The sequence below is a fragment of the Triturus cristatus genome, chromosome 5_2 (genome assembly GCF_964204655.1).
Source record: "Triturus cristatus chromosome 5_2, aTriCri1.1, whole genome shotgun sequence".
Classification (NCBI taxonomy): Eukaryota; Metazoa; Chordata; class Amphibia; order Caudata; family Salamandridae; genus Triturus; species Triturus cristatus.
In genome coordinates, this window is record NC_140588.1 from 1056604117 (window position 1) to 1056620942 (window position 16826).

Consider the following 16826-nt stretch of genomic DNA (forward strand, 5'->3'; position numbering starts at 1 on the left):
ATCTGTCTTAATTTCGAAAAGAGCGGCATATTGAGAACTGATCTGATACTTGATCTTGAACAAACTTAATACAAATAAACACAATAATGAACAGTCATTCATACCACAATATGCAGAACGTATTTAAAACATTTAACATTTAACATTTAACTGAGCAACGCTGATGATGACGATCTAAGGAAACTGAATCACTAAACATAATACTCGACATTAACTGAATTATTCTGAATTTATATACTTGATATACTAGATATACTGCTAAACAGTACAGATACACTGCTGAAACAGTGCAGACCGGATTTGTGTACCCAAACCCGTCTTGACCGGCACAACCTATGTGCACGTCAGAACGCCTCCCCAGTAATGGTACTCACCGGGTAGCTCGGAACGGAAGGCCTCGGAACTGAACGGAACTGGACCGGACTGGACTCGACTCGAAAACTTCGGACACTTCGGGACTTCGGAAACCTGGTGGGCCTCTGTATACCTCGGATCTTGCTCTCTCAGCTAGGCTCTGGTCGGGATACTTCGCACTTCTCACCGCCTCGTCTGGGTGTTGATCGCAGCCTCAGTCGCCCCCGCTTGACCGGAGGGAGATACAGGAAATCCTGCTGGTACGCGTTGTTGTCCGTCCAGCTGTGGCAGGAGACCGGGCCTGCAACGCACCGCCGGCGCGTGAGATGAGAAAGTGTCCCTGTTCGGGCGCCATTCATGTGGTAAATAATTTAATTACCGGGACTTAATTTGATACAGAAACATAATAAAAATAGCTCAGTAAATAAGAGGCAGAATCCGTGGTATTAGAGGTTCGGAATGGGCTTTATTCCAATGGACGATTCGAATCGGTTGCTCCAAGTTCCATCACCACGAAGGTTCAGGAAGTGAAGTACATACTTTATTGATAAGTAAACACTTTTATACATTAGGCATTACAGTGAAGCAAATGCAAGAGGCGTAACAATTGATAGTGTAGATAAAATATACATACGTAGCAAAAAGTGGGCGTAACTAGGTGTGACTAAAGAACGTCATCAGGTGTGATGTCATAATAGGGTGGTTCCATGAAAGAATTTCGCAATGTCAGCAGAAATATTTGGCAGAAATGCGCGCGCAGCAACATGACGTGTGATTGACGTGCAACTAGGGGGTGAAGGGGACTTGACATTTAGCTCTACATGTGGCGACAGAAGTCTGGAGGGTCAAGTCAACCTAATCCCAAATCATATCTAACATCCTATGTTTAAAGAACTATGTTATCCAAAAGAAAGGTCTTCTTAGAGTAGAATCTTATTCTATACTGACTATACTGACTGTTAGTGCGTGTACAAGCGTCTAAGTGTCTACACTAGATGCGAGGGCAGAAGTCTTCCATAGTAATAGGGCTATGAATTACTTGCATAAAGACAGAGAAGCCGGGCCTTTGCTCGGTAGCTGGAAGAATGTTTACTTAAACTACTAGACAGGAATGCATTGGGCAGGGAGCGGAGCAGATAATTTCGAAGGTGAAATACAGTTTTTGGCAGGCAGGCAGGCAACAGGCTGATGTCAGACTTCGTGAGCCGCGCAGGGAATGAGACAAAGTTCATGGTCACAGATGCAGGCTCAGACTGGAGCTTTCAGAGGCAGAAGGCAAGAAAAGCTTGATGACAGAATCAGGGCCTACTTGCCTGGACTGTAAAATGGCATAAGTGAACCATATAAAGCCGGTGGCCTTTCATACTTAGGAATGGAATATCCGGCCTATTCATGGCGGATCTGAAAGAGGACATGTTGACGGTGGACGCACATGTGTTTGCGTCTTCATAACTGGAACTGGAGGGAACATACATGTACTTGTGATTCATACATGAAACCGTTGGGGTCCAAGATAGGGGACATAACTGATCATAAAAATCCATATTTCCACAGAGGGAACATCACTTGAAGTCTGCAATGTTTTCTATAGTAGCTGAGGGTCTACCTAGTGCCTAAAAGAATGTCTGCCTTCTGAAACAGGGAGTCTGCAGGACTGCAGAAGGTGTGACTGTCTAGGAGGAAAAGCCTAATGTGTTCCCCTATTAAGGAACAAACAGAGAAAACTAGGAACAGACTGATCTGTGAGTGGGTGTCCTAGTCTCTCTCTATGGTATCCTCTGATAACTGTATCCAAAAGACTGCTCAAATTCCCCTAAGCTGCTGTAGGCTGTGATTTTTTCCTACAACCACTAATGCTGTCCAAAGTTGTGACGCTGCTATAACCGTGACACTCCTAAGGGAGAGGCAATCAGCCTAGAAAGGCTGTGACTGCTGGGAACAAACACCACCTGACCCATATGCCCACTGGGCTCATCTGCAATCAGTCAGTATAGGGCTGCAACCGCTGAAGAGGCTGTGGTCACTGCAACAAGACCCACCAGGCAACATTCACCAGTTAACCCTGTTTCACAGGCATGCTATGACTGCCAAAGACGCTGGCTGCACCTGACCACCCCATCAACCACAACAGAACCAATATGCAAGTACCTGGAACGAACTACCCCTCAGCATACGATGAACCCCCACACTGCAAGCATTCAGGAAGAGTCTCAAGACCTGGCTCTTCGGATGTCTCGGAGCTGCCTGATATACCCCCCCCCTCCCCTCCCCAGCGTCTTGAGACCCTCACGGGTGAGTAGTGCGCTTCACAAATCCCTGATTGATTGATTGACCGCAAGCTCCACTTGTGGTCAGAACTAAGAAACCGCAATGCTGTGTCTTAATTGTGAGGACTTGAGAATGTTTATGCCCACATCAACAATGATGATAAGAACCAGCACACTGATTGCCCATTAGTAATGTGCAGAACGTGCAGTGCACCCATGCTTAATTCATGCATCTGCCAAAGACTACCAGGCACTATAACTGATAGAGTCACCTGAATGTGAGAAAGCGCAGGAGCGATGGCTGGTGTAGGACCCACTGGGATGGTCGGGATATTTATCACAGTTATCACCCTATATTTGCAAATTTGTTTGTGTAGTATTTAGTTCTGCTATGTGAATAAAAAGCTCTTTAAAAACAAAAAAGACAAGCACTGGGTTGGAAATAAAGGACCAGAATTATGATATGATGGGCAGCCCGTTTCTCCACCAGGGTGACAGGGTAAATTATTCAATCGCCCTGGTGGATTCAGAAATGCAGTTTGAGCCCTTGACGTAGCCCTCACAAAACTGTTTTCATTTTTCTTTTCGAAAAGAAAATACCGAAGCAGGATTTTCTTTTCGAAATGTAAAAAGGAAATCTTCCTCTCGCCATGGGAGTCCTTTCCCATGACGAGGGGAGCATTTAGCAGTTCTAACTGCCCTTTAGCGCCAGATTTCAATTCCATCTAAATTAAGTGGGTGGAAATAGTGATCTGCCTCAGATGGCCCTTACTCCACAGGGCTGTCAGAGGGGTTTAATCACTGCGGAAACTGAGTAGTTTCTACCGTTACTAAACCAAAGGTCCGCCCACATCTACATTCGGTGGGTGGACCATTATGTTGGCAGTAACCATACTCCGTAACAGTTGCGACGGAATATGTTTACTGCCAACATATAAATCTGGCCCTAAATTACTGTGCTTGTTGGTTTATTATTAAGGTCTGAAACCTTCCTCTCTGAGAAACCTGTGGCTGTTTGTGTTCATTACTCCGAGAGTCAAGTGCGGAAAGGGTTGTATTTGGCCTAGATCGCAGACCCTTTGTTGGATGGACCCCAAGACACCAGTGGCCAATTACTTCAATCACCATGGTGTGCTCAGTAGCCCCTGTCTGCCCTGTGCATCCCCATCCCCAAATGAGGTATGACATGAAGGTTGGGCTTTTCCATGATGTTCCAACCCCAAGATCACTGTCAGATAGCCTCACTCATCCATCCATGTAGTTCTCATATGTCCATGAAATTCACATAGCAAGTCATTCTCTTTTATCCATTCACTCACCCATTTCCATCATCCATCCAACCATGCACTCATTCTACTAAACGTGCACTAATTTACCCACCATTCATGGCTCCTACCCCATGTATTGCAGCTTCTACTCTACAGCCCTTCCCCACACCATGCCGCCTTTATTCCCATCATATATATTCAACAAAAATTAAATGTCGGTGGAAATGCAATATAGTTGATCATTTAGGCTGCCTTAGGTTTAGTTAATAAATTAACAATCAGACCTCAGAATGAGGCTGACAATGCCTATGTGGTTTGAATATATTCTTTTAAACTTTCTAGTGGGATGTGCTTTGTGCATGCATATGTGCTTGCAATGAAGCAGCAGCAACATGAAAGATTAACATTCTTTTAATTTGTGTGCTTCTCAAATGTTCCCCCACAAGTAGGTGAATCCTGTGAGGTTGCTAAAGTTGAGGGTACACATTTTCATGTCGGATACAGATCCTGCCATGCCACCTGTGCACAGTTGCCAGGGTAAAGCTACCCCCCTTGACTGTCTGGCTCTTGGAACTATTGGACTGAGTGGCCTGTGGGATGTGCCTGTGATCTGGAGTGGTAGTAAGCCCGAGAGACACTGAGAAGCATCCCACTCCCCTCCAAACCTACTTTTTACTCTCTGCCGATGTTGGCGAAGACTCCAAAAACACATTTGACCAGAGCTACAATGCACTGGCTGTATTAACCCATGGCGGACACTCTACTACCTGTGATTAATTTAACGTGACTGTAATGTTAAACTGCATCTACCATATTTTATCTGGGAAAACTTGCTTTTATGGCAAGCAGTATATTCCCCTTCCCCTCTTAAATGTAAAGGTCTTATGCCATGCCTGTTAACTTTGCCAACACTTGTATTTAAGGAAAGGTGTATATTCTATGATGTATTGTTCTTATAATTGTATTGGAAAATCAATTGAATCTGGCTTATAAGTAAAAATGCAAGTCAAACCTGTTGACTTTGTAATTTTTATTCAATATCAGAGATGGACATCTCTCCTCATAGCGGCTAGGATGAAGTCAGGCTGGCAACAGCAATGACTGGGCTCAAGCCAGCAATTTCTTTGGTATGGAACTCTGTAGCAGATGGACTGGCTGGCAGCAGGCTAAAGCAAAAGATGGAAAACTAAAGAATTGTAACAACTCAGTCAATTATGGGGAGCCATTAAATATATCTCTGACAATGATGCACCAGCATCACGAAGAAATGCGTAATTTTGTAAAGGCTATTTCAGAGAACACCATCTTTCATTTAGCTTTTTAAAAAATAAGTGAAGTGTATTCAGCAAGAATTAGAAGCTTTTCAGAAACTGAAGATTACCTGAATGGATCCAAAAGTATTGCCTCCCAAATCAGCTAAAGACACCAGAGCCCTCTTAGTATAAAGGTGTGACTTTCAAGGTAAGGTTGAAGATCTTGAATCTTTGTAAAGGATACATTATTTAAGGGTCTATGAAATATAGGAAGGCAGTGAGAAACGGGATCCTCAAGATTACATGTCTGATCTGAAAATTATGGGCCTCATTTAGAGTTTGGTGAAGGGGGCACTCCATCACAAACGTGACAGATAGCCCGTCCGCCATATTGCAATTCCATTGGTGCCTATGGAACTTGTAATGTGGCGGACGGGATATCCGTCACATTTGGAACAGAGTAACCCCTCTGCCAAGCTCTTAATCAGGCCCTAAGACTTTTCCTGACTTAACAAACTACACAATTTCTAAAGAAATTCAGAAAACCCACCAGTGTCTAGCACAACTCTGGAAAAACAATAGTCAGGCTCATCCCTTTCCTTGTATGACTTTGTTTTACACAATGTTTTATGCAAGACAGCAGGCCCAAGGAATCAAGCATTTTATAGATGATGCACATTTCTTCTTTAGATCAGATTTCCCGCTTGTTGCAATGTAGTTCAAAAGGCATGATTGCAAGTTCAAGATGATGGATGCTAATGTAATTCTACAACAGCCTTTCAGTTTGAAATTGGGGTAAACGACATTTTGCTACCTAGAGCTATGAGCTAGTGCTGAAATACTGAGATTAGAGAAAGACAGGAAAACTCTACATGGGGTGGGTCTGATTACATGAAGAAGTAGGGTTTGTACTGAAGGATATGGAAAAATGCAGCAGTTGATCTGCTAGAGGTCAACTATATCTATGCACTGTTTCTCCTAAAATGTGAGTAATAATAAAATGCAGGCTAAATGATGAAGTAAAATTCTGAGAACTGTAAGTAAGCCTTGCGGTAAGTAAAATTGGGTTTGTTGGACAGAAACTGTTGGAGCGTAGCATCGGTAAGTACTATAGGCCACTGGGCATTGATAATGCTTTTAATGGCATTGGCCTGTTTGCTGTAGGGTGATATGAATCTGCAGGCGACCTCTTCTGAATTATTAGGAGACACAGCCTCATCTGCAGTTACAAGTGGAGAGATAGCGGTAGTAGCTGGCCTGCTGTAGGATTTGAGTAACGACTGTCTATCCTTGCTGTTCGCTTTTTTCATGGCTATGTCCAATTTATTGGAATTATAACCTCTCTCCATCAACCTCTCTTTGGCGGCATTCTGTGCTGTGACTAACGTTTCATTGGTGCTACACGCTCTGCGAATACGTAGAAACTCAGCATAGGGGAGACTAGAGATAGTATGGTGTGGATGAAAACTTGTGGCATGTAGCAATGTATTGCCAGCTGTAGGTTTCCTGTACAGACAAGTTTCAATTGCTCCATTTTCAATATACACTGTGATATCTAAAAAATGTATGGATGTGGAATCAATGTGCTCCGTAAAGTTTAAATTGTAATCATTCTGGTTTATCTCATCAATGAAGCTACAGGCCTGAACATGTGTTCCCTTCCAAATACTGAATATATATATATTTATATGTATATGTATATATATATATATATATATATATATATATATATATATATATATATATATATATATAACCTACTGGCGGTCGCCAGTAGGTAGTTATAATTAGGACCAAGTTTCCATAGGAAGAGCATTTTTTGTTTAGCTTATAACTTTGGCGTCGTTTGATGAATCTTCATGAAATTGTCCAAACTAATTCTTTGTTCACATCAGCTCCTATGTTGAAAGTTTGGGGGTGATTCGTCAAGGGGGGGCCGAGAAGAAAGGGGGGTCCCAAACCGTGTTTTCTCCATGCAACTTTTCGTAGGAAACTTTAGACAAGGCAACAGGTCAAACGGGTGAACGGAATTACCCCAAGTTTGGTAGGGAGAAGGGTCTTGGTCTAGAAAGCACTCTTTTGTTTATTTGGTGTGAATCCGTTCAGTAGTTTTGGAGAAATATCGAAATTTACAGATATCGATATTTGGGTGTTACGAGCACGAGATTGCTGGTTATTGGCTGCGAGCGGTTGCAACTAGGAAGTGTTGGCAGCCATTTTGTGATTCCGTTGAAGGGAGTAAGGGAAAAAAAAAGGGCGAAAAAATTAGGAAAGAGGAGGGTAGGAGCGCTGTGAGCTCTGTGGGGCTGTTAGGTTGTGCTCTACAGGGAGTGTGAAGCGAAGTATTCACCCTTACCGGTGTGAAAGTGCTGTTTTGAGTGAGGTGGTGCTGAGGTGAGGTGCCGGTACACTCGGGGATGAAACCATGAGCAGATTGCTGTAAACTGATGTGCTCTGGGCGCTGTAGCATACTGGCCGCTGTAGCATGGCTGTGCAAGTGGTGTTAGACTATAGCGGGAGTGAGAAGCAAACTACTCACCCCTACCGGTCTGAAGACTCGAATGGAGTGTTTTAGCAAGCAGGAATAAAGAAATAATCCTGAAGAATATAATGCAGAATGTTGCAATGACACAGAAGACAAATGGTGAAATCAGGTGTGTTTAAGTAAGTGGCTGTGTGTATTAAAGCGATGGAGTCTGCAAGTTATATAAAACGTGTCTTTATTTAAGTGCCATTAATGGACCCACTGGTGCAAGAGCTAAGGCATCCAGCAGGGGCAAACTCCAACCGCTTCTGCTGCATTCAAACCTAAGCTCCTGCATCAGTCAATTCCACATTACATGTTACAGTTCCATGTGACATAAACAATACCTATTAGACATGAATGACTGTAAATTGTATAATGAAAATAAAGGTAGGACACGATTACCACGCTGTGCCGACCAGTTCCTAAACAATGCCGTGTTTTTTTATCTTGATCGCCAGCTCGTGAGCAGAGACTGAGGATGAGCTGATTTGTGTGAAAGGGCTTCGTGGATAGCAGGCAGGCAGAGAGACGTGTGCACAAAGAATAGACATGGTTTCAAAATGGATATCGGGTTTAGGCTAATTTAGTAAGTAAATAGCGTATTTGCATAGGCCATAGATCACCCATCCCTGGTTAGGCTGGAGACGTAAGGGGCAATAATGAAAACAGAGTTCAAATGCGTAAGCATACTTAGAAAGTTATTATATGAGAATAGTTCAATTGAAGTGTATTAAAAAAATTTATAGGAAAAAGTCAAAAAAGTTGGAAAAAATAAATCCAAGAATAAAGTGAATTTCTTACAATTCTTGGAGATTGCAGTCCAGAAGTTCTTCAGCGGATTGAGATGCGTAATGTTCCAAGAGGTGATTGTTGCCATTGTGTGAGAAAAGCGAAGCGATCCAATTCATATCCTCGAAGGGACAGTAATGTTCCTCGAATGTTGGAGAGGCAATTTGAATTGGCAGGCAATCTGCGATGTTGTCAAAGGTCGCACATTGCAGGAGATCCTTCGTGGCTGCGCAGAAATCCCATTCCGCCAGGATACCTTTTTGCGTTGCATCCACCATTGCTCCACAGCCCGAACAATAAAGTTCATGGTTTTCAAGATACACCATTACCTGCTGGATATTGGGAGCGAATGTTGGGATGTTGGCAAGGCATAGATCCATTCGCCAGTCGAATGGGCAAGTTTTGTAATAAAAAGATGCTTGCACGCAGATTGCATATGTATAAATAAATGTCAAGTTGTGGCTGATCATAGATAGAGGCAGGCAGCCAAAAATGTGTTCCATTTTTTCACAGTATTGATGTAGCTTCGCGTAGAGGCGTATTCTGTCGGACATGTTTGTTACCATAGGGAGCGCAGCCATTGTTTACAAACAAAAATAGTAGTAGGATGGCCGCAAACAGGGCGAGAATTATGGGCACTGTTCCTGTTATTCCAGAGATGATCAAATGAATGAAATCTGGTATTATACCAAAACCATTTTGAAAGCCTGTGACAAGGCCAGAGGAGACAGTGTTAAAAAAGTGTGCCAGAGCTTAAATATCAGATGTGTTGAAAATGGTGTAACAATTCACAAAGTGTAATAGGAGGTTCATATTTAAAAACGACTGTATTTTACTTGAAGTTCGTGCTATCTGCAGTCGATAAATTACTTTTGCAGAAGTGAGGGACACCTCTGTTTGAAACAAAAGCGGTTTCAGTTTGCTCAGTTTAATAAAATCTGCTTTCAAAGTAGGTATTGAAGGCCAAGTTGAACTGTGGGAGTTACTTTGTGTGGGTGGGAATAGACATTGCCACAGGAAGTTGTTCGGTTTGAAACAGTAAGGACATATGGTATGCCAGCTCACATTCCATAGGAGTCCATGTTATTAAGAACCAGATAACTGCAGTTAGAAAGCTGTGTGAAATGTTGGTCTGATTGTGGGAGTTGGCGTGCTTTTAAGAAAGCACGCATGATTGGGGGCTGTAAGCTTAGAAGCGTCGTGCAGTTGGACATTCTTGCATAGTAATGAATGACTGCCATTGTGGTCGCACTTTTCACCTGTGAGAAAAACTTCTGTATCCTCTTTAAGACAGTGATATGTAAATGGGAGAAACCACTGCTTGTAAATAAACGCGCTACCTTATATAATCACATACAACATGACAAACAACATGTACACCTAGCAGACACAACAACACTACGTACTCTGGGAACCGTGGCTAGACATGCCAACAAACCAAACATGGCATAGCACCTCTGTCACACAATGCAGAATGCGGGGAGAGATGGGAGCAAAGTATGTGCGAAGGTCGCAAGTGATTCTCGATTATAAAAGTATACAATGCAAAGTGTTATGGGGATGGGCCGGACAGACTTGAGTATGCAGAGCACAGACATGTACATGTGAAGATACACTGGTGGTCTATTGAGTGAAGTGGACGCAACCATGATAGTACAGTCAGTAGGGATGATTACGAAAACATAGCGCTTACGGGGCCCCTCGCCCCCCCCAAATCTTTAGCATAGTGGGCTGACTTCGGCATACGCAAGGCTAGCGTAGGGGTATGAATAAAAGGCACATTTCTCTGGGTGTGGTTTTCTTCCGGAATGGCGAACATGTCCACCAGGTCTGCGCAGCTTACACCGCCACGAGGCTGACGCCGTGAGCGAAGGTGGCTGCGTGAATAGTGCTCTCAGCCTGCTGGTACCCAGAAACCACCATGGCCGCTGCTACGCACATATGCCCCACAGTTCACCTTTCGAAATCGCCGTATGTGAAAGAGGGCCCACCACGTGACGGCGGAAGCTTTTGGGCCGAAGTCTGCAAGCTCGGAAGGCTCCTGAGATCAACGCTGGCTACCGCGACACAGACACACAGGGCCCAGCCTGAGGCCCAGCACCGTGGAGTGCTCTGTATACTACTAACACAGTAGCCCAACAGGTGCCAACAGTGGAACGGTGTCTTGATACCACAATGGACGATGTTAGAACTGCATCTGTGAGTGGAGATGAAGGTACTCCCTTCGACCAGGTGCAACCAACTCTAGGTCCCAACAGTGGAACGGTGTCTTGATCCCACAATGGACGATGTTAGAACTGCATCTGAGAGTGGAGATGAAGGTACTCCCTTCAACCAGGTGCAACCAACTCTAGGTCCCAACAGTGGAACAGTGTCTTGATCCCACAATGGACGATGCCCGATATTACCTGCCGCTTGCTTTTCACAGAACTCCCTCCGTTGAGGTGCATCAGACTCTGTACTTTCGTAGTTAAATGCTGCACATGATCATTGGGCTTGGCTGACTGCAGTCGCTAGAGTACACCGCGGTACTGCAGGTCCGAACAGCGAAACGGGGTCTTGATCCCACAATGGACGATGTTAGAACTGCATCTGAGAGTGGAGATGAAGGTACTCCCTTCGACCAGGTGCAAACAACTCTAGGTCCCAACAGTGGAACGGTGTCTTGATCCCAGAATGGACGATGTACGATATTACCTGCTGCTTGGTTTTCACACAACTCCCTCCGTTGAGGTGCATCACACTCTGTGCTTCCATAGCTAACTGTTGCACATGATTATTGGGCTTGGCTGACTGCAGTCGGTGAAGTACACCACGGTACAGCAGGTCCGAACAGTGAAACAGGTTCTTGATTCTGTGATTGAGGATGTCAGAAGTTAAAGTCTTTGACGATTGGTGTGTACCCCCTCTGATCAGGTGCAACCAACTCCGTGCTTTCGAATCCAACGGCACGTGGCTGTGAGGCGTTAATGACCACTGCCTCTGGCCTACACTGCGGTCAGCAGGGCTCACAATTCAGATCGAGTGGTGATTGTTTAATTACAGAATCCAGTAGGAACTAACTACAACGTCTATTGAAATATACACAATATCCTTTTAGTATACTTGCTTGAAGAACTTTTTTTAGATGAGTTATAGGTTTAGTACAATGACCAAATTCTTCTTGGTAGTGGAAAAGAACACTGAATAACAGCATACACTGTGGACAGCAGAGAATGCAACTCAAATTGTTTTGATTTATTTATTGCAGAGTTTTTTGTAATTTATGTTGTTGTATTTTGTGAAGAGGAAGTGAGAAAAAGTATTCATGGATGACTGTGCTGACTACTGCCTTCAATTTACACTGCAGACAGCAGTGTTCGCAATTCAGATCGAGTCGCTATTGTAGATGACGCAGTCCTGTAGACAAAAGACATTGCTCCAGTGCGCTCTGTCCGCACCACGCATACGCATCATTGCAGGGTCCGCACACGGTTTTTGTTGCTTCGCGTATGGCAAACTGTGCAGCTCAAGTCAACGCCACGTGGCTGTGGGCCCTTGCTGACCGCTCTCTGGCCTACACTGCAGACAGCAGTGTTTACAATTCAGATCGAGTCGCTATTGCAGATGAGGCAGTCCTGTAGGCAACAGACATTGCTCCTAGTATGGCCCGCCCACAGCACAGATCATCGCTGGCTGTGCACATGCTGAATGCTTTTGATGTGGCTATCTGAGTGCACTAGAACTGATGGACCCTTTATGATACAATCTTTTTGTGTATTATTTCAGATTTAATGCCTGTATCTCAGTATACCACAAGTTATGGTCCCTACCTTACTGCAGCACAAACTATGGACCCTTTTATTATTGAATCTCTCTGTGTGATCCAATGATTATTGTAGTTGATGCTAGCCGCAACCATTCCCTGAGGGCTGGTTTACACTCACCCCACACGCATCCAGCACAGACGTCACTGGATATGTGACCCTGGTAATAAAGAGGAGTCGAGCGCACGTGCCCATACCCACTTCCACTATCTATCTGTGTCCGCGTGTTAATTATCTATGCATGATACTGCCCCTGGGCCATACCACATTACCTTGTGCTGTGGACAGCGTATGCAACCATGTTACCTCTGGCAGTGGGGAAAACTTTGGGTATGTAACTTTTAGGAGCATGGCTATCACAGGTGGAAGGCTACTTTACAGCGCATGAAAATTGATGAAGATGATGGTTGTGTAGTGTCAGATATGTGTACTTAGCAAAAAGTTTTCAAAAAAGCTCTCTAAGCAGAAGAGGAGTTTCTCATCAAACGCTGTAGAGAGAATGACTAAAATGGGTGGGGTCCTCCAACTGTTACAATGGGAAATGTTATGAACCAATCAAATGCTTTTCTTTAAGGTCACATGGCAAACGCGCACCGAGCTCGCAAGGAGGCCGCACCCAACGCGACTTTGAGAAAATATATTTACCATAATATAAGTTTATTACAGTTAGAAATATATAAATGTTTAAAATATTTTAGATTATCGCTTGTCCTCATATACACTTTAACCTTATTTAGATATAGTTTTGAGACCAAAACAAATGAGGGAATGGTGTACCCGGCGCGACACCATACGTCTATGATGTAACACAGGGCCTGGCAGCGTGCACTTGTCGCATACACAACGTGCAGCGTGCGCGACCCCATACGTACATGACATAACGCATGACATAACGGCTTGGTACTGCATATCTGTCGCATACCAAAGTAGCAGCTGGCGCGACCTCATACGTATATGATGTTACGCGGGACGCGGTGTCACGAACTCGTCGGATATGAGATGCGCATCATTTACGAGTTTAGCAATATGGCGGATAGCGTGCTGATGGAGCTTGGTACACTACCGGTACGGGACTCCAGTTTTCTAAAAATAAAAAAAAAAGATAAACATTTTTTTGGAAGATATAAAACATTACATAATTTTTAAAAGTAAATAAAAAAAGGATAATAGAGTTCCAAAATATTACACACAAAAAATAGAAAAAATATAGGTTTAACAAATATTAAAATATGAAATTAACATTTAAAAAACCTTCGAAATTCACTGAAAAAAAACCATAGGTTTTACAAACGTTATAGTTAGGAATTAGCATTTAAAAAAACCTTAGAAATTCACTACAAAGCCATAGGTTTCAGGGACATTATAGTTGGTTGGACATTTGACTCATATAAAACCAGAGAAATTCGCCCGTTATAGTTGTTTGAGCTAACTATAACTCGCGCGCCTGCAATGCACTAGTGATGACCTCACATATTACATCACTCATGACATGGTCAGTGACATCAATGATGACATCACTGATGACATCTCAAATGACACAAAGGTGTTGAAACAAAGTCATGATTGATTCAGTTATATACTGTATATTTAAATAAGAATTTATCGTAATCAATGATTTAAATACATGATATTTGTGTACAATAGCATTAAATGATTAAGAATGTAAACCATTACAAAATGGCGTGTGCGACAAGTTGGCCGCCATCCCTCTTTTGTTTCAATGCCCAATCATATGGCGTTTAAAAACATGGCGCCTCTCAGTGCAATATGTAAAACACTGATGAAGGATTGATTCCAAAATGCGTTTGTTTTGCTGCGCTAAGAAATAAATCGAAAACTGCTGTAACTTATCCCCCTGAGTGCTGGTATCCTTTCGTGACAAAAGAGGAACTTTGGAGCAAGAATAACTTGCGGAGCACTGCCGCGACAGAGCACCCACCCTAAGAGTGATGCGTTACATCGGTGCATGGGAGCAGAATATATATATATATATATATATTCACTGAAAAAAACATAGGTTTCAGACATGTTATGGTTAGGAATTAGCATTTAAAAAACCTTTGAAATTCACTGAAAAAAACATAGGTTTCAGACATGTTATAGTTAGGAATTAGCATTTAAAAAACCTTAGAAATTCACTGAAAAAAACCATAGGTTTCAGGGGTGTTATAGTAAGCTGGACATCTCAATCGTACAAAACCATTGAAATTCCTTTGTTATAGTTAGTACTACTAACTATAACTTGCGCGCCCGCAATCCACTGCTGATGATGTCACATATTACATCATTCATGACATGGTCAGTCCTGTGCATAGTACAGAGAAAATCGTTCTTTTTGGTCCTTAATTTTGCCTTTTTTCTTCGTGAAAAATCTAAGCTCGTATATACAGGACAAGGGAGGGTTTTTAAGAACACTTGCAAACATCGCATGGAACCTAAACTTGATTATGGCAATGATTGACGTCGATTCACTATATACCCCAATAGAGCACAATATGCGTCTACAAGCATGTGCATATTTCTTAAAACAAAGAAAGATCACGGAACTTCAACATTTAGCCATGTTGCTGACAATGACCAAAACCTGTCTAAGTAACAACATCTTCCTCTTCGACCACCAGCGATACCAACAGCTCTGTGGTACTGCAATAGGCATTTCCTTCTCCCCAAATTTTGCTAACCTCACGATGGAGTGGTGGGAGAAGGAAATAGCCTGGGGCCCTGAGAATCATCTAGCTTTGGAGAAAATCATATTATGGATACGATATAGAGGTGATTTATTTATAATTTGGGACAGCAAAAAAGAAGACTTCATGAAATATTTCAATCAACTGAATGAAAATCAAATAGGATTATCCTTTACCTGCACAACAAGCAAAACATGGATACATTTCTTAGACACCACAGTGTACATAGATCAAGGAAAAATACAAACTACCTTGTATCGGAACAAAACAGCTACAAATAGCATTTTACATGCCAAAAGCTTTCATCCCCAATCACTCTTAAACAGCATCCCATATGAGGAATTTTTGAGAATTAAAAGAAATTGCTCAAAGGAATGTGACGCAACTGCCCAAATAGAAACCAACACCAAAAGGTTGAAAAACAGAGGATATAGACAAAGAACTATAAACAAAAGTAAAGGAAAGGTAGAACAAAAAACACACGAGATTCTGATGTCAAAAACAGAAAAGGAACAACAAAAGAAGACAGAACAAGAAAGAGACAAAGCAGATGAAATCTTGCCTAAAAATGAAAACAATGAAGAAGCGGGTAGGCTAATCCTGACGTACAGCAAGGAAAGTGCAAAAGTTACTAAGATCAAATATTGGCACTTATTAGTACAAGATAATGACATTGGAAAGATAATTGGAGAAAGACCACAAGTCACGTATAGAAAAGCAAGTTCAATAAAGGACAAAATAGTACAAAGTCACTTTCAAACACCAACAAAAGAGACATGGCTCACGCAACAGCAAATGGGTTTAAATTTTTTTTCCAATTGCAAGGCGTGCAAAATTGCCACAAACAAAAAGGAGATAATGGACCCAGATGGGAAAATCATAAAAATAAATCACAAAATCACGTGCACAACACAATTTGTAGTGTATGCAATACAATGTGCATGAGGCAAAAAATACATCGAAAGTACAAAGTGCATGCTTAAAAAATGAATATTGGAACATATTAGAGCCGTGAAGAACAGAGATACCAACTATGCAACATCAAAACATCTTGCTAAGTGCCAAAATAATGATTGGAGAAGGATGGAATATTTTGGGCTGGACACAATCCCGCCAAATGAAAGAGCAGGGGATAAGAAACTGCGACAATTGGAGTCAAAGTATATCATACGATTGCGGACGAAGACTCCTAAAGGTCTTAATAACGACGAGAAAATGTACATTCACTTGTGAAGCACAAACTGAAACAATTGGAACAAGAACTTTAACTTCAATCAGGAAGGAAAAGATCAAATTTTACATTACAAGAGTAGCAACCACTCTATGTTTATTTTATGGACATAAATAAATGGATACTAATCCAATACTAGCAGATGAAAGGAACAATCGGTATATGAAAAGCAAAATTATGTACTAGACGAAAAATGACAACTCTGAAAGGCAAAATTAAGGATCAAAAAGAACGATTTTCTCTGTACTATGCACAGGAGAAATTGAGGATGTCTTGATACTAATCAAAGAAGAAAAGTCAAACATATACAAACAGTTCCACGCATGTGCAAAAATACAAACATGTCCAGTACTAGGTCAAAGTACTATACAATTGATCTTGTCATGAAAGTATACATATAAAATGCAATGTCACACTAATGTCGTAATATAACTAAAATGTGTTTTCTGTCATTGGGATACAATGTTGAAAATCACTACAACTCCCATAATGCAATGGGGTTGGTTTTAAACAGGAAATACTATAAAACGGATGATAGTAGTGTCTCCCTAGCGTGACAAAGGCCGCCAGGCCGAAATGCGTCGGTTGACAGACTGGCTCTGTTTTTTAAATAAAACTTGTGAACAGGAAGGATTGGCGTGTGC